This window comes from Hemicordylus capensis, chromosome 4, assembly GCF_027244095.1.
Source record: "Hemicordylus capensis ecotype Gifberg chromosome 4, rHemCap1.1.pri, whole genome shotgun sequence".
Taxonomy (NCBI): domain Eukaryota; kingdom Metazoa; phylum Chordata; class Lepidosauria; order Squamata; family Cordylidae; genus Hemicordylus; species Hemicordylus capensis.
In genome coordinates, this window is record NC_069660.1 from 128,202,051 (window position 1) to 128,227,769 (window position 25,719).

Here is a 25,719-nt window from a genome sequence, read left to right on the forward strand (position 1 = left end):
TGTATCACAATGAAATGCAGCTGCCAAAAATGTTCAAAAGATGCCGTTTCTCTAGGGGAAAAATAGGCACCTTTTCAGCAAAAAAAAGGGGGGGGGGAGAGAAAGAAATGAAAAGAGGGGGGAAAGCTTTTAGAGCTTTAAAAGACATGGCAACCTGCAAAAAGCTTTTCAGGTGAAGGTTTCTTTCTTTACTCAATTTTGTCTAAGTAGATGAAAGCTAGGCAGAGGAGAAGAAAGTCCAGATGGGATATACTACTCCTACCTTGCTAAAGACTCAACAACAGCCCCTGAACAAAACGATGCCTTAATGGATGAAAATGGCAAGTGGAGACTTAATATCCATCTCTCCAGATACAATTTCTAGGCATGTTGCTGCTAGATAGCAGAAATGAAGGCAGCCCATTTATATTTATCTCTTTTTCCTCCCCCAACAAATACATTATTTTTTGTTGCTTCAGGTGGACATATATTAGAATGTTCAAATGCATGGGGTAATTCACAGCACCAAGTGTGTAATTCCTCCAAGACACAGACAGCATGATCCAAAGCATTTTCCAAAGTAAGTCCCAGTGTGTTCAAAGGGAATATGTTCCTTAGTAAGTGCATTTAGGATTGCAGCTGTATATTGGCAATTAGTAATTTTGAATAACACCAAAAGCATACTCCCCGGTTCCCTGTAATCTCAGACTCTCTTCTTTGGAGCTCTTGGTCTATAGTCCCCATGCATTTCCCGTGTCACAGTAGTGACTAGCTGTGAGGATAGGCATGGGGTTCTCAATGAAACCTATAAACCACACTCTGACTCTCCCCCAACTTAGGGGCTCAATTTGTTATGGCCCCCTATAGCCTTCTAAAAATAGTAGTTAAGTGGGGGCAGAACAAAATGTAAGGGGCACGGGAATGAACGCTTCCTTAGCCCCATTTATTTGCTCATGTGCCAGGGTTGGCACACTTGGGGAGGGAAGAGGGGATTCCCATAATAGACCTTACACTTGTGCAGTGGATTATCAGAGCTCGAGGGCAGTACAATGTGCAGTGGCACATCCCGGCACCCCGACCCCCGTAACTGCAGAGGGAACTGACGCTCTTCTGTGCGGGTGATCCGCCCACCCAGGGAAGGTGAGGAGATCATCTGCAGGGAGGGTGAGTGTAACCTGCTCTCCCACAGACTGCCCCAGAGCTCTTCTCACTGATCGTGAGAAGAGCATCTATATCTGCTTACTTATGCTTTACTCCACTGAAATAGGGAACTATGTCTGTGTTCTCCTGACTGTCTTTTTTTTAACAACAGACAAAACAAACAACAAACACAATCTATCTACAGCAATAACTTTCTTCCCTTTTGATCTCACAATGGTTGTGAGAAGCAGAATCCAGAAAGGGAAATAACCTTTCCTCGGGAATTTTCTGTTGAGTGAGCTTACATTGGAGGGCATCAACTAAGATACAGGGTGGGTGGCCAGGATGGCAGTGATGCACAGAGGGTTGTTCTTTGTATTAATTAAACTCCTCTTGACTAGTGCAGTCTCTGCACCAGCCTCCCCACTGGGATCTCATCTTCATATGGGCTAGAACCTAGCCTCCTGCCACCCGCTTAATTCAAGAAGGAATTTTCATGAATTTTCATGTATTTTCAGATAAACCAGAAAGGGACAGAGTAGAACCAGGATACCAACGCCATGTAAGAGGCTTGGTGCATGGGGGTTTCTATACCAATGCCAGAAGCCTCAGAGTTAAGATGCGCGAGCTGGAGTGCTTGGTTACTAATGAAAGCGTAGATATAGTGGGCATAAGGGAAATCTGGTGAAATGGTGAGAACCATTGGGACACTGTTATTCTTGGATACAAGCTCTACAGAAAAGACAGGGCAGGGAAGATTGGGGGTGGAGTAGCACTGTATATTAAAGAAGGGATAGGATCCAAACCAAGAGTCCACACTCTGGAGCATGTTGTCTGCTTTGGGCAACTCGCCCAAACCAGAGTTAAGGGAGGAAGCTCCTCCTGCTGCTCAAAGTCCATTGGCTGGCGTGGCTTTCCTTTCCAGTCCTAGGAATCCCATGTAGCCAGTTTCCACCCCTTTGCAGGCTCTGAAACCACAGCTCCTGCTTGTCTGGGAGTGCATCAAGAGAACTGCAGGTTCACGGATCCCACAGTCCGTAAGAACATCTCAAGGTGGCTACTGTAGTAACTCACTTCCACCTTTCAACTCCTTGTGCCAGACCAGTACAAGGGTCCTTGGAAGCTCAAGATATGGCATATTGCTTTCCTGTTCCTTTCCCCCCCTCTACCATTGCTATTAAAAAGCTGCCACTTCCAGATGACTTAGGGTGAATTCAGACAGCACACGGAGGTCTCATTCACTTGGTTACAAGCTCATCACGGACAAATTATCTCCCATTGACAGCTAATACTTGCACATACTGAAAGCTATATTGCAAAATCAATCTGGGCTGAAAGCTTCAAATGTACAAATTATCTAGCAATAACTTCAGTCACTATGTGAAAAACATAGCTGGGTGAATCCTTCCTTATTCCAGAAAACTTGAAAATGTGGCAATTTGTTCTATCTTGTAAAAACATGTTGAAAATCATAGACGGTGGATACAGGACTGACCCTACCACCACCACCACCACCACCACCACCAGGACTACTGTGAATATTTATATACCACTCTTCTACCAAAGTTCTCAAAGTGGTTTACACAGAAAAATAAATAATACATAAATAAATAAGGTGTCCTCCTGTCCCCAAAGGGCTCACAATCTTTAAAAAATAACATAAGGCAGATACCAGCAACGACCACTGGAGGGATGTTGTGCTGGGGTTGGATAGGGCCAGTTGCTCTCCCCCTGCTAAATATAAGATAATCACCACTTTAAAAGGTGTCTCTTTGCTGAGTTAGCAGGGGTTAGAAAGGGTTCTAGTTAGTGAGTCACTGCTTTATGATGGATGCATGGATGCATGGTAGGTGAGATAGTAGCTCAGTCATTTCCTAATGGTATTGCTCCTTTCTGTATTTGTATTTGTTATGGACTACAAACTCTGATGATCTAATAAAGGGCTGTGACCATGAATTCCAACAGGATGCATACTGGTGTTTCATGGAGAGGCGAGCCCAACAATAATGAATTCACTCAGTATAATGAAAACTAGTTACAGAGTATTGCTCTGCTTTCAGGGAACCAGCCAAAGACAAGAGAATGTGTGACAATCATAAATTCACACATACAATATTAACAGAATGTATGGAGTCCTACATCTTTGTGAAATGTCACAGTTATAAATAGACTGATCATATTTGCTATTTGCTGGAAAATATTAATTAATCAGGGAAAGTTAATCAAATACTTCTTTTAAAATCTACAGCTGAAATATGACATACATGTGCCATTACACATACACAACCCTGCATGTGCACGCGCGTGCGCGCATGCACACACACACACACACACACCTCTTATTCATGGCTATATGAATACAAAATGCCAATGATTCTTCATCTTTAATACCTAAGGGACTTATAAGCATATTGCCTCAATAAAACTGGGTTCATCTGTACAGTGTGCAACTCAGATATGCATATTTAATTACTCAGAATGTAATTTACTTGTACAGATGGTGGTATTAGGGGTCTTACTTCAATTTAAATTACTTCTGTTGGGGAGAAATGTTATTTTGCTATGAATCTTCACACAAAGAATGTACTTTTAACATGGATAAATAGTACCACATAATCGTAATTAATACACACAATTAATGTGATACATTCTCAATAAAGAGCTGATTTGAAACTGAGCAGAGCATAGAGGAGTTTAATGAGATGTACATATAGACGCACTTAAAATCTAAAGCTCTGACTTCTTGAATACCATAGCAAGTCAACTGATAAGATGAGAAGGGGATGAGCAGTGACGGAGTCAGGGAGCCCTGCGTGTGACATCACATACACATGGGCATGGCCCGATCACCAGAGGGCCCGCATGAGCCCTCCAGAGCGCATTTCCAGCCAGCAAGGGAGAGAAAGGGAAATAAATTAACCCAGCCAGCCAATGGTGGCTGGGAATGAACTCCAGAAGGGTTGTGCAACCCTTCCATGGCTCGCAGCCAGATTCTTTGTCCTCCCTAACAACAGAGCCACTTCAATGGTGACTCCGCTCCTTGGGGAGAGTCTGTATGTGTATATCTCTGTGTAAGAGATAAATCTGTCCTGATGCAGGTAGATATAATATTATATAATAAAATAATGTAATATTTTATTTTTATTTGAAAAATAAAAGTTGAAATGAAAGTGACCAAATGCATAAAATTAAAAAGTCCAATCTGATTACAGCTAAAGAACAAATATGACCCATAGAAGTGAGGGTTGGACTGAACTTGTCATGTCAACCAAATGACAAGACTGGAGGCAGGACTGCCAACAGTGGGGCTAAACCAAACTCCCACTGACTGAGCCCCGCAGCAGCAGGGGGACACAGCAGGGGAGGTGCCACCTCACCCACCTGCCAACTGCTGTCCCTGCTGCAAACAAGCATATTGAGGCCAGTAGAATGCTGGCCTTGAGGTCTCCACAGAGGTGAACTAGTCCAGCACTCTACTGGCCTCCAGACAATTCAGCTCCTTTCTGTCCCTTTTCAAAGGAAGTGCAGGTGCAGGGACAAAGCTGTTATTGTGCACATGGGTTCCAAGAACCCACGTGCAGCTGCTGCCAGAGCTGCCACCAGTTCTTTCTGGAGCCACCATACTCGCAGAGATGGACACCCAGCAGTGCCCCCATACCCCATGCAGCCACCGTTTCTCTTCTGCTGTGCATGGTGGCAGGAACCTCCCTGACATTCAGTTGGCTGCCATGATGAGCAATGGGGGTAAGGCAGCCTACCCTGGGTTCCTTTGTCAGGGAGGGCGCCACTGCCACCACATTTGGGAGAGAAGAGTCGCAGTGCGGGGACCCAAACATGAGCAGCCTATACCCTCCCTATGGCACTAAGCAGGCGATTGTAATGGAGAGAGGCGGGTGGTTGGAATTGATGCTCAGCATGCTTAACACACTGCACAGCTTGGGAAAGAGGGCTTGGACAGAGACATAGGGAGCAGCAGGAAAATCTGCTTAGTGCGATTTGTACACCAAAGGGAAGGCAGTAGCCCACCACACTGCTTTTGCCAATACACTGGGGTGGGGGTGGAGGGTGGAATCTACATACTACTATGAATGTTTCTATTTATACACCACTTTTCAATGGAGTTCTCAAAGTAGTTTACATAGAAATAATAATAATAATATTCAGTGGATAGAGTCCAGAGCAACCAGTTGGCACCCCTGACAGGAGGTCAGCTCCAATGGGAAAGCACAGAAGTGGGGCAGACTGAGTTCATGTCTTGTCATGTCCCCTGAATGACAGGAGATCAGCATCAGGTTCCCCTTCGTTGGGGGAAGGTGAGGGGATAGATAGATAGATTCTTTTCTTTGTAGGACTACCTCAGAAAGCTCTTCCACTCACTAGAGAAGGGATGTGATCAACAGTACTAACAGCATACTGGAATTTCAAAGAGGTAGAAACACACAGAAAAATGATTCATATGTAATCAGGAAGATGGGGTGGATCTGTGTGTGTGTGTGTGTGTGTGTGTGCAAGGACGCAGTTGCACTCCTGTGAATTTGCTGCTCCAGCAGGAGCATCAGCAGTCTTATTGGTTCTCCTGGAGTCTTGTGCTGCTCCCCTGCATGGCATTTGAATATAATTGCAGAGCGAGGAAGCCACAAGGAGAAGCTGAATGGGAGGTGGGAGCTGGCTAACAGGCTTGTCTTCCTCCAGGAAAGTAAAGCTTAACCCACCCGCCGCAACACTTATCTGTTTGTTTGTTTTCTGTGTGATTTGTTCCCTTTGCTTAAGGCACTGTGTTTCTCCCCCCCCTCCCCCCCATTGGAACCATGTGTGTGTGTGCACATGTGAGAGAAGTCCCACTCCCACTTGAAAATATCAATTTTCCGTGTGTGTGTGTGTGTGAGAGAGAGAGAGAGAGAGAGAGAGAGAGAGAGAGAGAGTTAAAAAAAATCATTTTCAAAGTATAAACCAATACTGTTCTAGAACAAACTTGTAAGAAAAACTCTCCCTTTCTCAACAATATACTTTATTGTGAGGAAATTAGTCAGTACAAAGGTATTAAAAGCCTTTTTTAAGTTGGAAGAAAAAATGCTCTAACAAAATGGATCTGTTTTTTGTTTTTGTTCCTGCCTTTTTCAAAATTGATCTGTTTTTTTGTTTTTGTTCCTGCCTTTTGTTTAACCATGTGCTGGCTGTTAGGTTTGAAGATACTAAATTGCTTATAAGTCTAATATGGTCTCTGTGTGTAGTGCCATCCGCCCGACATTAAGAATATTTATATGCTGCTTTTTAGTAACACCGTTCTCAAATTTGCAAAATATGAGGAAATGATTCTTTCTTGACATGTTTCTCCTTATAATAATTACTATTTTATTTTGCTTTGTGTTTGAAACAGTAGCTCATATATACAGGTAAATAACTTATATATTGTATTTTTAATAATCTTGTAATGGACTAAAATGCCCCAACATCTTGAAAGTAGCTTCACAAATTGTTAAAATGAACATTAAGCATTTCCCCTCCCCCATCAAAAGCCTGTTTTTAAACACTTGCTTCAAAATACGGTTTTGCAAATCAGATCACAAGGAACTTGTGTTAAAATCCTTGAAATGCTTGCTTGTCTTCTGGGGTGAGTCCTTATATGACATTCTGCTGTCCTATTTGAAATCAAATTGGTGGTTTTTCCTTCTGTAGTGTATAGACACTCTATACACTGTATATACACAGTAGTGTATAGATGTTAGGCTTGTGCATTTCAATTCGGGTACAAAACATTTTGTGCCTGAAAATGGCAATTTCGGAGGTTTTGTAACCAAAACAAAATCAAGAATTAAAAAACAGAGATTTTTTTTTTACAAATTGAAATGATTGTGTTTCAGACAGAATGCTTTGTTCTTCAGAAAATCATTGCAATTCAGATTGACTTCTCTGACTCTCTCCACTCCAGCTGAGGCACTGAGTGATTAGCAGAAGATAAGATATGCAAAAAGCTGTTGAGCATGTGTTAAGTATGTGTTGTATTCAGTGTGATTGAAATGCAAACTGACCTTGCAAAGGGATTTGGAAGACAGCATTTTGAGACAGAAATTCCCAAATATCTTTGGGAGCTCAATGCAATTCCAAAGCTCTTGCTAAAAGCCATGGTATAAATGTGTGAAGAAGCTTTTCGAGAAGCTGGTTAGGAAAGTTCTGAAATTACACAGATTTTTCTTTCCAAAGGTTTAAAAAGAATCTCTTGACTTGTTCAGGGCTCTTTTGAAGAGCTATTTTGTTTTTCTTCTGATTTTTATGAGTTATAGTGGTGTCTAAGTTTTGTTGCCCAAGTTGAGCAGTCTAATGTAATTTAGGCCACAATGTAATTTGGTGGGACATGATGTCTAAGCCAGTGGTTCACAACTTTTGCCATTGCAGGGACATGTCATCCACATGGGACTACAGGAGACAAAAGGAGGGGGTGGGGAACACACCTGTCAATCTATTGACATCCCCAGGAATCTTAGTTGCTTCTCTCTTTCTTGTAACCATGATCCATGGTTTTGCACTTTCTTAAATGCAGTGATGATAAATCTCAACAATTCTGAACAGTAGGCTGATTTGTTTGGGCTACGGCTCACTCCAGTTCAGTTAAATGAACATTTGAAGCTGTTCCATAGTACCAAGGCAGTTTTATTTTATTTTTATTTATTTTTTTACATTTTATATCCCGCTCTTCCTCCAAGGAGCCCAGAGCAATGTACTACATACTTAGGTTTCTCCTCACAACAACCCTGTGAAGTAGGTTAGGCTGAGAGAAGTGACTGGCCCAGAGTCACCCAGCTAGTATCATGGCTGAATGGGGATTTGAACTTGGGTCTCCCCGGTCCTAGTCCAGCACTCTAACCACTACACCACACTGGCTCATTGGTCTATCTTGCTATCTCAAATGACCTGTGGTCACTGTTCCATGGGGAGGGAGTGTTTTATTGAAAGATTGCTTGAATCCACAAATGGGTTGTGCTGCTGTGCTAGTGCCACAGGGACAGGCTCCCGCCCGCTGCAAAATTCTCAAATAACTGTGCCAAAAAATTAAGTGTTGTTGTTGTTCATCATTCTCTTCACTCTTTCAACTTGTTTATCTGGGGCTTCAGGGGCAAAACAGTGGGTTGGATGGCAGTGCCCCAAGGGTGGTGCACCCAGATTCCAAATAGGGCAAAGGGCTGATTTCTTAGGAATTTTTGAGGTTTACACATCCTTAAGATTTTTTCCCATAGGGAATAATGGAGGTTTCAGCAGCCCCATAACTCCACCTGGGGGCACTGGGATGGCCCAAAGCGAGTGGTGGTGTAGTGCACAGAGGGTGCCAACCCACCCCCCACCCCCCGGATTTCTAACCCATTGGGGTACTGGGCTTTGTTGTTTCTGAGGTGTTGAGTTTAGATTCTCTAGTAGCAAATGAAATTTTTAATGAAAAACCATGAATCCACTCTCATATGCTACTAGAGAATCTACTCTCAGAACACCTCTAGAACAAAACCCTGTACTCCATGGGTTGGCAACCCATGTGTAGGGTTGGCACCCTATGTGCACTACACCACCACTTGCTCTGGGCCACCCCAGTGCCCCTCAAGTGGAGTTATGGGACTGCAGAAACCTCCATTATACCCTACAAGGAAATCTGAAAGATGCATAACTTCATTAATTCTTTAAAAATCAGCCCTTTGCCAAATTCCTCTGAAAAAATTGTGGTAGCAATAGCAATAGCAATAGCACTTACATTTATATACCGCTCTATAGCCGGAGCTCTCTAAGCGGTTTACAATGATGTAGCATATTGCCCCCAACATTCTGGGTACTCATTTTACTGACCTCGGAAGGATGGAAGGCTGAGTCAACCTTGAGCCCCTGGTCAGGATCGAACTTGTAACCTTCTGGTTACAGGGCGGCAGTTTTACCACTGCGCCACCAGGGGCGCCACCAGTAGCTTCCTTGCACCAACTGGGCACTACCACCAACCACACTCCACTCTGGGCCACCCCTCCCCCCCCAGTGTGAAGCTATACTTTTCCTGAAACCTCCATCATACCCTATGGGGAAAATCTGAAAGGCACACAAACTTCAAAAATTCACCAGAAATCAGCAGTTTGCCCAATTCCTTTGAAATTTTTGTGGTAGCTTCCACTTATTGGGCACTATAACCCCCACCACTCTTTTGACCATGTGACCCATTTTTAAATCTGAATTAATTCAGATTCAGATTCGGATTAATTCAGATACAAAACAAAACTGGAGTGATTCAGAAGGCTTAATTTCGAACAAAATACAAAATGGGGTTGATTCGGATTTGGTACAAATCAAAACAGAAAAAAATACAAAACACGCAACTCTAATAGACGTATACTATAGGTCCATATGCTTTTTGCTTAAATGTAATTCATAGAAGAGATCAAACTGGGCTGCTTGCTGCTGTGATAGATGTAAAAACGCTATTTGAATTTGCTTCTCAGTTGACATACTTAGGATTGAAGTGCATGTGACTAAAGGTCAACATATACATATATTTTATTATGACACACATCCTGTTCTTCTTTCATAGAGTTCAAGGTAGTAGTGTGCATGTTCTTCCTCCCCGCTTTCACAAGAATCCCATGAGGCAGGTTTGGAGGAGAGAGAGTGTGTGTCTCACCTAAAGTTCCACAGTGAGTTTCATGACTAAATGGGGAACACAAATCTCCCAATCCTAGTCTTAACACTCTAATCACTATACCACACTGGTTAGAAAGCATGAAAGGGTTTAATTATCAAAATGTGGAGATGCTGTGGGCCTCAGGCAGGCCCTGTGATCCCAATTCCTGGATCTTTTAAATATCTAGCAACACCTCTGCAAGGGAAATAGGAAGAGGTGAGAGTAGCAGGATTGTCCATGTAAAACCTGGTATCGGCAGGTATGTACAGAATTTCTCCATCCATATATATATATATTCTCAATCTTTCCCTGAGTGTAGAATGTATTTTGGTGTAAAAAGTATTGCGTTCATCTATATAAGTGGCAGGGCAAGTGGACGCGGGCAGGTGGGGGAGAAAGGGAATGAGAGAAAGAGCTGGGAGAGGGGAAGGAAGACAGAAGGTGATGCAAGACTATGTGCGGCTCCCTAGAGATGCATCGGAATCCAATCCAGCCCACAACCAGATTCCTGTTGCACCCCCTGTAATTTCCTGCTGGATCCACCCCGGCAGGAAGAGGAATCTGAACAAACCAGTTTGGCATCTCCTCTGAGAAGCACCGAACCGGTTTAGGCACCGGCATTCAAGCCAGCTCAACAGGGTGGGGAGAGGTTCCCTTAAGGATCTGGTAGGGAGCTCCTTATCTGCTCCTCCCCACCCTGGTGCTTTTCCAGGTACTAGCCGACCCTGCACAGAGCATCTGTGCACTCTTTGGGGCCGGCGGTTACCTCTCCCCTCCACTTCTGCCCCAGTCTCTGCTTCCAGGCCCAGCCACCTCTCCTCCCCACTGTCACTTCTCCCACCACCACCACCACCACCACCACATTTAATATATAGATGGTGGCTGGAAAAGCGGTGGGGTGGGCCAGAGCAGGTAAAGAGTTTCTTACCAGCTCCTTAAGGGATCTGCTCACCACCCCACCAGCCCAGGTATGAGCCATTTATGTACATCTCTAGAAGACACCTGCTTGGACTCAAATCTGCCTCTGCTTACAGTTTCAAGGAACCAGCAGAAGGATAAGAGAACAAGCTGTCACCATTACGGCAACATAACTGTGTGATTGAGCTTATCCCATTTAACAAACAACCCTTTCTAATGCCACCAAACAAGCTCTCCCAAAATGGAAAGTAACATACTGCATTAATTATCATCCATGCTTATTATTGTATTTACTGGGTAGGAACAACTGCTCTGTTGAGTGAAATTATTTTCTGTTTTGTTTTTTTTTTAAACCGTGTCACAAAGAGTATTCTTGTGTTTCTTACACTCTCAAAACTGAGCATCTTTTCTTCTATTAAATGCTGCATCCCATATCTCTGAGGTAGCATAAGACCACGTGCCACTGCAGTTGCTATGGTAAGTGTTCATGTTTTATTGAACAGTAAATGGACACAATCCCCTAAATGACTCCCATATGGCCCTAACATAAGCGACCTACCATTTTAATTTATTTTATTTTATTGCATTTTTTTCCTTTTGTAAGGAATATGGATTTTTCCATGGACAGCACATTTTCTGTCTATTTTGTGATTGCCTTTAAAAAACATTTTCAGGGAATTATGAATGAGCTGTACTGAGGTGTTCAGCCTCAAATCCCACTGAAAACTAATCAGGGAAGGGGGGTGGGGTGGCTGCTTTGGAATTCCAGAGACAAAGAATGGCTTCTTCTTTGCATGTATTTAATAACTGGATATTATATACCAGAGTACAAAATATATACAAATTGAATCATATGATACCCTACAACTGTTCCAATTAAACCAGGGCAGTCACAATGTTAAGACTATTTATGCCTTTACTCTGCCCAGAGTACATGCAATGGAGGATCTACAATCCTCTTTAGAGCTACTTTATATTCCAAATCAAGTCAATTCCCTGAATTCCTCGGAAGTGGATTGATTGTACCTTGAAAAGTAACAGTTCATTGGCACATGCACTGGTTTAGACCCCCACACTAATAGGAGTATAGACATAAGTGGTTGCCTTGTATTTAATCAGACCTTTGGACCATCAAGCTCAATATAGTCTGCACTGATTTGGCCAGGGTAATAACCATGCTTGCTATGCCATTTTTGAGGTGCTTCACGGTACCTCTAAAACTTAGGCTTTCTGCTGTTTTCTTCCTTTAGCCTGCTTGGAAGAGCAATGCTGGCTGCATTCCAGACAAAAGGTTGTTTTGGTAAGGCCCATTAGCAAAGGACTGCAACAGGCCAGAAGAAATGCCCCTCTCTGAATGCATCTGACTATAGGCAGAGAGAGATTCGAGGCAGACCCTAATTAAAGTTGGAATGAGACAAAAGGGGAAAGGAATGCAAGCTTTCTTCCCCCTATGAAGTTTCGAGGCTAAACAGACCTCACCTCATTACCTCCTCGTTGTTATCAGAAGTTCAAGTGAGGGAGCAGATGCCAGAATGTGTGATGTCCCTCCCGTATCTATTCAGTTGATTGCCTAATGTATCCCTTTCATGACGTTTTCTTTGTCTAAAGGAGCATACAGGGCAGCCACCTCAGACACAACTCAATCAATAAACAATATTCACGCCTTTTTTGGAGTGAGTCTTCTGGCATCAGCAATTCCTCAAGGAGGGCTTGTAATCCCTCAGTCATGCCCCAAGGTATGTTTTTGCTTATAAAACCCCCTCCACAAACATGTCACCTTGCTTGCTCATGCTCTCACTGCGTGCCACAATTTTTGCCACACTCGCCATCAGATGCTGTGCCCCATGCTGCCCAAGTGCACCTCATGCGTTCGCTTCACACTTGAGCTCCCTGGAGAGAAGGATTTCCCCAGACAGATTCAGGAAGCTATGGCAAACACTTCTTCCCTTTCCTTGCACCTTCAACCTTTTCCCCTTCCCAGTTCTACAGCTTGGTAAACATGCTTCAAGAACAGCCCACCTCTTTTTCATTTCCTGTACCCCTATTATCCCTCAATAATACAACTCTTTATTTTCAAGATCATGACTCCATTCTTTTTTATCCCTTCCAGTGCATCCATGCCATGGCCACATCTATACACTTGTACAATATATAATGTCTGCATAGGGATATTCACACACATACAAAGACAGTATCACAGATTTCAAAAGAACATTTTAACAAATTAATCCTTAAGTCGTCTCACTTAATACTGTTGCTTTGCTGCTTATTTTGCCTTGCTCCAACGATCTGTTTTTCATCAGGGGCTCCAAAACACATGTGGCGCGTTCACTGCTAAGCAGATATCCCATTCATTTCAAAAAGGAGCAGAGATATTCACATGCAGAATGGTTCCTTCCATGTAAATAACTGGAAGTTCCTGTGAGTGCAATTGATCCATCTGTGAGGCTGAGTGTACTCAGATCTCTACATGGGGATGCATGTATTGTTGCCACAGTGATTTTTGGCATCTTTAGCTTATAATTGTAATATGTACAATCCTGTCTTCCCCACTGGCAATCATTTCCAGTAAAACCAAGCACTGAATCATATTATTGCAGATGGGGGGGGGGGAATACCATCACAGTATGCCACTTATCTCTTGCTTCCTGAGACAGAAATCTCTGGAGCATGTAATAATTTACAGAGGGAGGAACAAAACAGGATCTTCTTTGCTGTGATGAAAGTGTATAAAATACTCAGTCCTGTAGGATACAGCTTCTTGTTAAACAGTGGCTCTCAAAGTGGGGGTCTAAAGGCCTCTTTAGGGTCCATATAAATTTTCTGTGGGGCCAGTAGACTGAGCATCCCTGCCAAATCTTCCCCAGTCCTGCATCCCTATGCACTGCCTTTCAAATGCAACTCGTTTTAGTACAGCAGCTGCAATAAAGCCTTTGTCACTTGCCTGGGATACCAGAATTACAGCCCCACCCCCCAACACACACACCCCATGCCCCTGGCTATGATTGTATGCAGATACATGGCTGGAACAATACTCACATTTATTTATTTATTTATTTATTTATTTATTTGACTTATATACTGCCCTTCCAAAATAGCTCAAGGCGGTTTACAGCACGATAAAAACAATTCAAACAAGTTAACAGTTAAAATCAAACTATAAGAACAGAGTAAAATCAATTAAACAATTGAAACAGCTAAAAAAAAACCCTGGACACGTTGGCCCAGGGTTTATTTATTTCTATACTGCCCAAAACTTGCATCTCTGGGCGGTTTACAATTAAAATCATTTAAAAGATTGAAAACATTTTAAACCCAGTATTAAAATTATTTAAAACTATAAATCGAAATGTGTCTTCAGTGCCTTTTTAAAACTTGCCAGAGATGGGGAGGCTCTTATTTCAACAGGGAATGCATTCTGAAGTCCAGGGGCTGCAACGGAGAAGGCTCATTCTCGAGTAGCTGCCAGACGGGTTTGCAGCAGCCACAGGTGAACCTCTCCAGATGATCTTCATGTCAGATGTGTGGGGGGGCGGTGTCGGGGCCATGAGGTGCGGCCCCTGAATGGGCACAGCCCAGGTTCTTTGAACCCCTTCACCCAATGGTGCCCCCCCCCGGGCTACAGCCCCACAGGGGAAGCAGGAGCAGGCAGGTAACAGCAGAAGGAACCAATAGCACCTACCTGGCCTCTCACCCCAGGCAGCACTGAAGGGGGAAGCAGCTGGACGCTTCCTCACCTCTGCTGGGCTTCTAATGTCATTAAAACATTTCAAATGAATCACCCTTTTTTCTTCATATTTGCATTGAATGACTGGATCACTCGTTCTTATCTCTGCAGCCCCCAAAAGACAATTTTGGATAAAACATAAAACATATACATGAGATGTTTCTACACAGAGAAGGCAAATTAATTACTATGATGACTGAAGCTGGTGAGAAGCCTTGTGGGAAAGAATCAGCTATGGAGAATCAGGGAAAGAATCAGCCATGGAGTCCAGGTTCTGAGTGGAAGATCTCTTGATCGCTGGGTTCTGTGCAGCTGCTGCCCATCCCTCCAGCCTTATCTGGGTTTTCTGACACATCTTAGAGAAAACAAAACAATGGTTCTCCTATTTCACTTAGTTCTGGTCTGAACAGTTTCATTGAAAGCGATCTCAATGACATTGTCCAAGAGAAAAGAGAAAATGGGTTGCAGGAGGCTTTGACAAAAAGAAAATGAGGCTGTTCTCATGAGCAGCCAAGCCCAGTGGATCCCTGGGAGAACTGCTGGGATCGCCATGGACCCCGGCAGTGCTTTGACACCAAACTCAGCACCCCAGCCCGGCTCTGGGATTGTGTGTCAGCACATGCTGCAAACCTAGAGCACCCGTTCCCTGGGGAAATCCCCCAGCACACTGTACTTGGTGCACGGAGCACTGTGGGGTTCACAAAGTCTGGAACAACAAGTCCCAGCCTCTGTTTACCAATTCAGCTAGGAGCAGCAAAGAGAGTCATCCGTGCTGCTCTCGGCAGCGCTAGTTGTTGGGTGCATGGCTTGCCTGCCGCCTGGGCTGCAAAGGGTCTTCTGTGGGAAGCAATGTTGAACACTGCCTCCGCCCACCCCGCCTGATTGCACACACACAGTCACGTGAACAACTGTTTGTCATAAACACAAAGCAATTCTTCCCTCATAAACACTAAGTAATTCTGCTTCCCTCATAAACACAAAGTAATCTTATATAGATTTAACTAAGGGTTTATTCAGAAATCACTCCATTTTCTCCCTTTCCCTTTTCCTTTCTGACTCCACCCGCACACTCTCTATAGGATCCCTACTGGGATAAATCTTAAAACATGAAAGATTACTAGATAGAACACAACACATCTCTCCCCTTTAGAACAACAAGAATTGAATTAATTTAACATTCAGTGACAATATCTTTAAGTCTTACGTGATCTCCTGACATGCACCCTTCACCTAATTCTTGGGTTCTCTGGCACAGGAGCTGTTAATGATGTTCTTTCTCATAAAGAGGATTGTCCATCGCTTTCCTCAGCCTCCTCTGTGAGGTCAAAACCAGCGACAGGATCCAATGCCTTTGCAGTTCCTCTCTTGAGAGCAGACTCCCTTCCACATGCATGCTGGAAGGTCTCGGACTGTTCATTTTCTTCCCATCATCCAATGTGACAGAATCTCCATGGATTTCAGTTATTTGTATTGGTCCAGAATATCAGGATCATCCCTTTCTCACATTATAAGGTAGCTGTACTCAAACAAAGTCCCCGACTTGAAATGTTCGCTGTTTCACACTCCATTTCTGATCTACATACGATTTGTATTTTTGTCACTTCTCCCTTACCCGATCATGAATCTCTACATCCTCAGGATGAGATGGCATGGGAGGCCCTAGCAGTTCATTTAGTTCAGTTCATTACGATCTTTGATCAGATAAACAGATTACAACTCAGACCCAGATTAAAATAACCTTACGAGTAAATATTAATACAGATATGTAAGAATACGTATATAGAAGCTCTTATATAAGAGTAAAATAAGATAAGAAGAGACAAACTAAAAACCTAAATTAACCATTTCTAACACACCATGTGCGGATCTTAATTGCAGCCATACAAAACTTGGCTACCTGCTCCGAAACATTGGTGTGAATGTCAGAAAAAAAGAAATTTATAAAAAACTCATCAGAGTTATAATAGATAGATCACAATAAAAAGAGCAGGAAAGGAGTACATGGCCAACTGTCTCAACATCCCCATTCCCACAGGGGCACAATCTCTCCAGACAGGGGACTCTCCTGGACCTACTGTCCATTACCGCAGAGCGCAGCACGTCCAGCTGATGTGCATTGATGCCCAATGCACAGAAGAATCAGAGCTCTTCTGTGCATTGGGTATGTCAGGTTATACAAATATTTCGCTGGTTTTTGTAAAGAATTCACAGCTCCAAACCTTGTGGAGATTGATGCCTTGCTTAGATCAATTTAGTGTTCCATATCAATGATACGCTGCTTGAGGATCACCTTGGCGTTATCATAACGTACTTCCAGTGACTGTTGCTGGTGTCTATCTTATGTTTCGTTTTAGAATGTGAGCCCTTTGGGGACAGGGAGCCATCTTGTTTAGTTATTGTTTCTCTTTGTAAACCGCTCTGAGCTATTTTTGGAAGGGTGGTGTAGAAATCAAAATAAGAATAATAATAATAATAGTAGTAGTAGTAGTAGTAGTAGTAGTAGTCAATAACACCTGTCTGACTGTGTAAACAAGAAATAATAATAATAACAACAACCACCAAGACAGAGCAGATATTCCACTGATAACAGAAATAATTTTAACTTTCCGGTGATTCGATACATCCAATCAGAGGGATATTCATCCTTAAAAATTAAGGGAGTTAGGCCAAAGGAAAATAGATCAGCTTCATCCAAAAGTTGAAAATATAGCTCCAGGTCTATATCTAGGCACAGGTCTCCAAGATATAGGCACAGGTCTCCAAACATAACAGGCCCACTTCTAGACACAACTTTGCATTAGACACACAACAGTGGGTTGAGAAAGTAGCCCTAAGAAATTTAGATTGGACCCTCTCAAGTGGTTGAAAGTCACTATATATACAGATCTGGGAGTCATAAAGAAGCTGTGGAATTACCTCAGTTTAAAAGACCTTAACGGCAGTTGGAACATATCTACACCTTGAGAAGAAAAATCTCAAAATTGCAGTAGTTGATTTCTGTGTATTTGTTACAATGGAGTTGGTTTGCTCTTTACAGCTACCTGTTGCCTGGAAGATGACCCCCAAGTATCTCTATTGCGTTGTCTGTGCTACACTAACTAGGACCGGGGAGACCTGAGTTCAAATCCCCATTCAGCCATGAAACTAGCTGGGTGACTCTGGGCCAGTCACTTCTCTCTCAGCCTAACCTACTTCACAGAGTTGTTGTGAAAGAAAAACTCAAGTATGTAGTACACCGCTCTAGGCTCCTTGGAGGAAGAGCGGGATATAAATGTATAATAATAATAATAATAATAATAATAATAATAATAATAATAATAATAATTTGCCATTTATGCATAGTGGGTTTCCTGGAGAACATTCAGACCTTTGTCTTATTGATGGAAAGCAAATGTTCATTACAGTAGTCAGCCTGAGCTCTCAACATTTTCCTCATCCCCACCAGAGACTGTCACAGCAGGATGGCATCGTCCGCAAAAAGAAGGGTAGCTTTATGTCTATTGCTCAGTTTTGGTGGGCGAAAGACCAGGTTAAAGAGTCTGTCCACAATTTCATTAATATAGTAATTAAACACTAGTGGGGCTATTATCCAGCCCTGGCAGACACACAGCCACCCCGCATTAATGGGGCTTGTTAAATGATCCTGCAGGTTGCAGCACACTCTTAGGTGCGAGCCCCTATAGAGATTTTTTATTGATGTCTGGCGGGGGCCCCCACCAGCCTTACCGACTCCGACATTCCCTTGGCAGCCAAGGCCTGAGGGGCCCCAAGTGGGGCAGGCAGCCAGGCAGAGCAGCCCAACGAGTGGCCAGCTGAGATGCTGCAAGACCAAGGTGCCGGGGGGAGGGCGGTGGGGGGGAGGGAGGAGACAGTAGAAGACTGAGGCACAGCTGAGGGGGAGAAGAGTGAGAGCAGCCTGATATGGCAGGGCAGAGTGGGGGGTGGGATGCATCAGTTGTCTGGAGGGATTTAAGGCAGGCTCGGCCAGTGATGAGGGGCAGTTGGAGGGTGAGTTGTGGAGGCCTTCGGAGAGAGACTGCCACAGTGACTGCAAGGAGCCTGGGGGAGAAGGACTCAGGTGAACCAAAACCCTCCCCTCGAAAACTCTGAGACCCTGCCTGGGGGAGGTGAGAGGGAGAAGTAAAACAAGAGAACTGTCATAGAGAGACCAGGGTCGTGACAATTAGCATAAGCAACCTTTGGTCAATTGAAGATTTTGATCATTTCTGTCATGGCTCAGACCTCTGAGTCAGAAGTGTCAGACGAGGAACAGGAGGACTTGGTTGGGAGAACAGGCTCAGAAGCACAGCAGGAGGATTTGGCTGTGAGAGCAAACACTGAAGCTGAGAGGGGTCGGCAACAGACAGGGGAATCTGGACAGCTGACAGAGATGAGAGCTGAGGAGTCTGATCAGGAGGAAGCTGGAATTTCACCTGTGTTAAGAAGACGTCTCAAGAGAAAGGCTCAGTGGGAGACATGCAGGTGCAAGATCTCACAGGAGAGGCAGTAGAAATGCTGAGTCAGGAAAGCCTGATTGGCTGCCAGTTATCTCGAGCCCTATATCAAGCCGACATGGTTTCTAAGTCAGCACTGTCAGCAACTTTGCCTTTTTTCGCAGACAGTGTCCTCGTATTTGTACTTTCTCAATCTTCCCTGTTTCAGCCTGTCCTTGTCCTGTTCTTCCTTGCTCCGTTATTTCAGTTATTACTCAGTTATTGTAGAGGGGGGGTACCTAGTTTAGTTTCAAGGGACTTTCTTTTGTTTATAATACTTTATCTTGGGAGTCATTCTTCGCTTTTCGTTCATGCAGCTAAGCTGCTTCTCTACAGAACTTTATTTTGACTCACACGAATAGAGCTGAAGGGATCATAAATCCTGTCTGGTCAGCCATGCCAACAGATTTACAACAATTGCTTCCACAGTTTATCACAAGGAATGTGATCAAAGGTTGCCTTAAAATCAACAAAAGTGGCATACAGTGCTATAAAGTAGTCAATTGTGCTAGCTCCCCTCCCTCGCCAGCATGTGAACTCCCTGGCCAAATCACCATCCAATGATCAATTTAGGATAAACATGTCAAGCCTGTTAACAAATTGCATCAGGCATGAGCCCGTGTAATTACTAATCAGATCCCTGGAAGTACACTGCTCTATACCCTTGATCTCCTGTTGCAAACATGAAGGGTATCTGGTGTAAAGAGCCTCATTGTTGGAACCAATACGGGCATTACAATCACCACCCAATATTACTAGAGCTTCTGGAAGAGGGGAAAAAATAAGTTGTCTCAAACACTTGTCAATTTCAGCCCAATACAAACTAGTTCCTTTGCTTTCAAGTCTGGGGAGGAACATACACATTAACAACCAGCATTGAATGAGGTGTCTAGTTTAACACACTTGGCTTGACGTAATACTGATGGATAACCCCCCTCTGGGTCTCCCTCTTCCATGGCCGGCAATAGCACAAGATGAAAAGGAGACATAACTATCTAGTTCAATCTCTCCGAGGGCCCAGGTCTCTTGCAAAAGGATGATGTCAAATTTTCTTCAGTACTCCATGGTAGAAGGGTCATTTTCTTTGGCATGCCAAACAGCTATATTCCATGTTGTCAAATGGATATTACAGAGCCTATTACTCAGTCAATCTTTAGGAGGTTTACCAGTGAACTCCAAAGGTGTTATATCCATACTGGAGCCACCAGAATTAAGAATAAGTGGAATATCAGATGAGTCTGCAGGTGTTTTATTTGGTTCTGCCATTTGCAGAAAGGTTTTGCTCTTGTTCCAAAACAGAATATCTGTTGTTGGTAGGGAATGTCACCGTTAATGCTTTCAAGGTATCTGCCCAATAAAAAACTAATCCAGTTTTAGTTGCGTTCCTGCCTTTTTCTGTTCTGGAGATGAGCGGGGACATTTCTTTGAACCCATCTTCCCCTTGTTAGCATAAGAATTTCAGCTAACAACCAAAAGCAAAACAACATATAAGATAAAATATAACTGCGGTCTGAAATGATCTAAAACTTCAAATAACACGGGGGGGGAGAAAATAATAATAATCTGCATGCTGCTGTGCAGAACTTGATCACATTGCATGTTATAGATGGATTATAGTCTGAGAATAATAGGGAGACTTAGTATTGGCCTGAGCATCCTGGCGACCTGTCAAGTAGTGGGAGAATAAGGGCATTTCATACATCTCTATAGACTAGGCAGAGAAGGAGGACATGCTCAGTAGTTTCAACTTGTCCCGAGTCACAGGGGCACAGATGTAGCAGGAAAGGGATCTTCCTGTATCTTCCTTCAAGGACAGCCAGGGAAGGGAGTCACTGTGAGCCAGGGTAAAGGCCCTCCTGTGGTTAGGTATTCTATTTAACTTGACAATGTGGAGAAGCACGCTCTGATTATGTCACACTTAAAATGATGTCAGGAAGTAGTTCATCTGCCTCATCGCTATCATACAGTGAATCAGTAATGGAGTGGACTGCAGACTTGCAAACCTTAGCAAAGTGTCCCCCCTTTTAAAATTGGCTATGTGGGCAGAGTATCCACATCGGTAGCATGGTAGCTCCTCCTCTCTTGTGCTACCACTTTCTGGCGCAGTGCCATATGAAAACATTGGGTTTGGAAGGATTGAGACTGAACAGCATGGATTTCAGGAGGTTGGTTTTCGGGTACCAAAGAAAGCAATTTGGCACAGTGAAGAGAATGTTCTATCCTCCTAGTTATCTCTATAACTTGATCCAAGATGTTCCACTGCAATTGCAGTTTTTCACACAGTTTGGAGCAGTTTGATCCAGTTTGATCTGAACCCTGATATTTCATCAGTAAAGTTGGAAAACTCACAGGTTACACTTAAGGCACGCAATGCTGTGACATATTGAGTGACAGATCCACCAGGCAGTTGGGATCTAGAATAGAGTTTGTGGCATTCAACAATCACATTCAAAGTAGGATTGAAGTGATCATCTAAGTCTTGAAGAGCAGCTTCATCAGAATCATCCCTTCCAATTTGGCAGAGAACAGCAAATTATTATATATTATTTGGCCTTTAGGGCCCCGACAATGAAGCAATATAACGTTCTATATCACCAGATAGAATACAACACAAAATTTTGGGGAAAGCTTTCACACAGTTTTCAAGAGTTACTGGTGGTAGTGGTTGGCAGGGCAGTCATTCTTTGTAATTTTTTGTAGGTGCGTCCATGTGTCCATCTTTTTTAAAAATTGTATGTCCCCCCGCCATCAACTTTGCAACACCTGGACTAATATGAACCAAATCGGTGTAGTTTGTGATGATGTCATCCACCCCAATCCAAGATGGTGGATGCGTGAACATTTGAGGCACAAGTGGGCTAATTTGTGGACTGTCTAACCAATTTAAACCAAATTAAGTACAGTTGCAGTGAGTGTCTGTAGCGAATAGCTGATTTAAGCCCAGCCTGTGTCATTCCCTCCATGCTTGCTCAACAAAGGCTATTCCTTTAAAACCATTTATTGGTAATCGCTGCCACCACACCCACTTTTAACAGAGTTTAATACCTCCCTGGTGTGGGTGAAATTCCAGGGAAACTCTGCTTATTTACCAATGGAAAAATATAGAAAACCTTCCATGTGCAGTCTACACACAAAGAGCAAACTTGTTAGGTTGCTGAACATTGAGGCATATTTGCACCAGAGTAAAACCTCTTTTTCCTGGGTCCACTCAGAGGCAGGTGAAATATTATTATTATTATTATTATTATTATTAACATTTTTTAATATCCCGCTCTTCCTCTAAGGAGCCCAAAGCGATGTACTACATACTTAAGTTTCTCCTCACAAAAACCCTGTGAAGTAGGTTAGGCTGAGAGAGAAGTGACTGGCCCCGAGTCACCCAGCTAGTATCATGGCTGAATGGGGACTTGAACCTGGGTCTCCCTGGTCCTAGTCCAGCACACTAACCACTACACCAACATAAACAACAAAAAGAGAAAAACCTTAGACTGCTTCAGTCTGAGGCTCTCTCAGCCTTAAATTACAGGTAAAAAGAAATACTCAGTATTTTACAAGATTACTTCCAAAGAACACCCCAGCTGGTTTTTTGAGTGGCATGCTTTAAAAATCATGGTTACCCAGTTGCAAGGATAATTCAAAAAGCACCCTCAGTTGCAAGGAACCTTTAAAAGCACCTTTACAGAGTACAGAGACTTCTACATCCCCCTAGTTGGATAAAAAGGGCTCAGGCTAGAGTTTCTTAGAATGTTACATTACAAAATAAAACACAATAGACCAGTTGTAAGGATTTTCATAGCACCAAATTAAAGTAATCTAACACAGGCTAACTAACACACGGTTCCCTGGCTAAGCCTTTCTGAAGCAAAAAAGCTCTGACTTCCTTCCCCTTTGAACTCCAGGAGAGAATTCAAGCTTCCTGTAATCCTGTCTCCCAGTGTTTGGCAGATGTCCTTCCATGAGAGGATTCTTCAGGCTAGCTTTTGACCATGAGGCAACAAACTTCATTGCTCCTTACTAAGCCTTCTGCCCATCTTCTTTCCTCCCTCTCCTAGCTCCTTCTGAGAACAAAGACTCCCTTCACTTCCGGCCACCAGATCCTCTAGGTCCCAGTCACTGTGTGCGGAGTGGCTAATCCCTAGAGGTCACTGCCTGACAGACAGGACAGGGTCCACTTCTGGTTCACTCTTTAGGGTAGTGGTGGGCTGATCACCACACTCCCCCCCAACACAAATTGAGACAGGTGTCTGGAAATAGAAGTTGACAACTCCTGTCTCAAAAGGTTGGGGACATAACGCTTATTTCCTAACTTAACTAGCTAAACATACAAAACAATAACATGTCAAAATAACAGTTGGAACTTTTGTTCTCTTGCCTCCACCTTCCCCAAGTGTCCTTAGGCTCCAGTGGAGATTTCAAAACATCCCTGTGACAAGGCACCTGTCACAAAGTTCCTCTTCATCTTCTTGAGATGAGCCCCCTGTAGCCAATGGCTCTACCCCACTGTCCACTTCTGGTTAAGGACCCTGCCTGAATGAGGGGCTTGACCCAATGGCATCCCCTCTGCTCCAATGCCCCTCTCAGCAGCACCAGTGGTCATAGTGTCCATTCTTTCAAAGTCTGGGGCTGGGAGGATGGGTTTTTGTTTTGTTTTTTACTGAGGGCTGCTTTCGAAGCCTCAAAAGCAGTTTGACCCTCCCTCCAACACCCTCTCCTTGGGTGTGTTTGTCCCTGCCGGCCTGAGGACCGACACCTGTTCTCCATGGTTAAAGTCATGTTCCCTAGTGTGTAGGCCACACCAGGCCTGCTGCTCAATCTGGGCCCCCCGCAGATTGTGCTGCAGAAGGGACAGTGTCTCTTTCAGTAAGTTTTGGGGCTTGCCCCCATGGTTGAACACCTTTTGTCCCTGTGGGGCTTCCTTCCCCTCCCACTCAAGTCTCATCTGTCCCAAAGTCCCTCTGGCATCTCTCCCACAAACTAGCTCAAAAGGAGAATAACTTAGGCTCGGGTGCGATACCCCTCTGTACGTGTCCTACAGCTGTGTCGGCCCCAAGTCCCAGTGCTTAGAATGTTCCTTAATGAACTTCTGGATTGTGAACCCCAAAGTCCCTTGGGCCTCTCCCACTGATCCACTTGTCAGGTGCTGGCCAGACACAGGGGTGAGATGCTCAACTCCATTGGTGCTTCAATGCTTTTCCATCACCCCATATATGAACTTGACACCTGCTTCAGTCAGGACGTTCCTCGGCCAACCAATCCTGGCAAAAATGTCCAGCAGAGCCTGACTTACAGTCTTTGCGTCTTTCTGGCTCACGGCAACCACCTCTGGTCACCTAGTGGCACAGTCCACTACAGTCAGTATATACTGTTTTCCCCCTGGAAGTCTTGGGTTGGATAGGCTCCAGGATGTTTGAGTGCATAAACTTCCGAAGCGCAAGTGGGCTAACTTGTGAACCACTTAACTGATTTGAACCAAATTTGCAGCAGTGGTAGGGACACATAGGGACACCTCAATGGCATAGTTTGTGATGATGTCAGCTACCCCAATCCAAGATGGAAGACGTGTGAACATTTGAGGCTCAAGTGGGCTATCTTGTGGACTGTCTAACCAATTTGAACCAGATTTGGTACAGTTGTAGTGAGTGGCACACAGGGACACCTCAATGGTGTAGTTTGTAATGATGTCATCCACCTCAATCCAAGATGGCAAACATTTGAGGTGCAAGAGACCTAACTTATGTGCCTTGATTTGAACCAAATTTAGTCCAGTTGTAAAGACAGTGAAAGAAAAGTAGGCTGATTAGTTCTTACTAGACAAATTGTAACCAAATATAGTCTCTCATACTCTGCTTTATGAGCTGCTTTATGGGGCTTACAAAAGCCCCCCAGTTCTTGAAAGCCCAACTCTTTTAAGGAATTGAAACCTATATGAGCCCTTACAGTATGTCTTTTCCCTTTTCTCCTTCCTTCACTCAGGACACTCAGGCTTTGCCTTTCCAGGGCCTGTTCTCTGGCTACAGTAGAGCTCTGAGGAGCTGATATGAGTTCTTCTGGTCTTGGCTCATCTTTTAATGTTTTGTGGCATGTTTTAATGAAACTTATTAGTGTCTGTCTCTTTTTCTTCTGCCTAGAAAGTAGTACATTTTAAAGATTGTACACAAATGACATTGCCTCTGAGCATAGATGGAGTCAATTTTTCCCCTTTAAGCATCAGGCCTCCACTTAATGGCTAATAAGATAATGGTTTTTTCAAAGTAGTCTTATTCAAATTAAAAGGACATTAGGCATTCCTTAACATGTGCTTTTAATTTCAGTAGGATTTTGAGTAATGTTCCTCATTATGTCACTTGCTATCTCTTTCTTGCTGTATTGTCTACAAAGGAGAGGAGTGATTATTGGCAGATTCTCTGAGAGCAATCTGTGTGCTGGGTGGGGTGCTGGTGGGTTTACCTGACAGGACTTTTACATTGTTTTCTATTCACATTTTTAAAAGGAACTTCCAATTATTCTCCCCTTCCCAACACCATTTTCAGGGATTGTTCAACTGTTCCCTCATTATTTGGAAGCAGGTCCCACTTACTTTAATTGGGTTTACTCCTTCTAGGTGTGCACATAGAATTGTAGGTTCAGTTATCAAAATGTTGCAGGAAAAGGCATGTGTACTCCAGCCCAGCACCCTCTTTTTCACAGTGCTCAGCTACATGCTTCCAGAAAGTGCCAAAGAAGTGCAGCAAGAAAATCCCAGAAACCATTCCTACCCAGCACCAACAGTTTGGCTCTGATGTAGAACCACCATGTTCAAGAACAGTCTACACCAGAAT